Source organism: Galendromus occidentalis, unplaced genomic scaffold, assembly GCF_000255335.2.
Source record: "Galendromus occidentalis unplaced genomic scaffold, Mocc_1.1 scf7180000076543, whole genome shotgun sequence".
NCBI classification, from domain to species: domain Eukaryota; kingdom Metazoa; phylum Arthropoda; class Arachnida; order Mesostigmata; family Phytoseiidae; genus Galendromus; species Galendromus occidentalis.
Window position 1 is genome coordinate 237,881 of NW_003804532.1, and position 1,617 is coordinate 239,497.

Below are 1,617 nucleotides of genomic sequence, written 5' to 3' on the forward strand. Positions count from 1 at the left end.
ATTGTTGGATCTCCTTGCCGCGAATTCCGAGAGAAATCTTGTAGCCGACATGGCGGAGCTCTCTCAAGCTCTCGCGAGCCGGCGACCCTTCATTAGGCACCCTTCCAGCTCGGTCGCTCGCATTCAGAGCCGATGATCCTGATTAGCATTTTGCTCGACCTGCGAGAAAGCAGAAAAGTCCGCTCGAGTATTCTCTGAAACCTTTCTGAGCATCTATTGTTTCCCTCGTCATTTTTGTAGATCTTGATTTCCCTGTATCGTCAATCTATCTATCTATCTATCTTGATTTCCCTGTATCGTCAATCTATCTATCTATCTATCTATCTATCTATCTATCTATCTATCTATCTATCTATCTATCTATGACAACGAAGCAACAACGAGCTCTCCACCTCAAACGACCAGCCCTGGGACGAGCACCAGCGGCCCTCCCGATTTGAGGTGCCCCTGGTGCTCGTTCGTAGCCACCTGTACACGAGGGTTGAAGATCCACACAGGCCACCAACACCGGACCGTTAGGTTTCGTCACAATAGTCTTCGAGATCTACCACAATCAAGTCAAACGACCGCACTACCTGTGACAAGAAGCCAAAGCTTCGACCATCGATGCCCACACTGCACTTTCTCGTCCAACAGTGCCAGAGGCCTCAAGATCCATGTGACGTCCAAACACAACGAGCCTAGAACATTATCGCAGCCGACACCCCCCCCAGATCAGCGCGGGCGGTGGCGGCCAAAGCCGAACAAGAGAAAAGGACCAAGTATCGGGAGTTCCTCGAAACTTACACTTTCGTCCCTTTTGTCATCGAATCCACCGGCGTGTGGGGCTCGGACGCTCTGAAGTTGACAAAAGAAATCGGACGCCGTATAGTGGCCCGCGGTGGCGATCGCCGAGCTGCGATGTACATAAGACAGCGCGTCGCTGTAGAAGTACAGAGGGGGAACGCTAGGCTCGTTTCGGGCATAGAATACTGCCCTAGAACGTTAGGAGAGCTCGATCTTCTGTGCGGATGATAGATCATATCTACCATCTGTCGAATGCCAAGTTTCGGATAAATAAACGATTTATCTATCTATCTATCTATCTATCTATCTATCTTCTATCTATATATATAAAAACGTATGTCTGTTTGTCTGTCTGTCCGGGGTACCCTATAGACTCGGAAACGGCTGAACCGATCGTCGTGAAAATTTAGGAGCGTGTTCTGGGGGATCCAGCGGTGGTTATAGGGGGGTCAGTTCTCCGATGCGATGAGTCCTTCCACCTTAAAAAAATTATTTGAGTGGCCCACCCACGAAAATACGAAAACTCGGAGAAAAAATTGAAAAATCCAAAATTCTCAAAATTCACAAACGCCTGAACCGATCGCCGCAAAAACTCAGGGGTGGGTTCCTGGGAGCTTCAGGAAGGTCATATGAGGGTCGTCGTTCTCATGTGATGGGTCTTCCCTCCATGAAAAAATTATTTGAGTGGTCCTCTCATCGAGAATCAAAGATTTCATAAAGAGAAAGACGGGAATTCGCAGGACTTTCAACGGCTGGAGCACTATGAGGGGGCGGACTCTCGGGAGCTCCTAAGAAGGCTATCGGGGGTTGCCGTCATCATTGGCCTCTGTC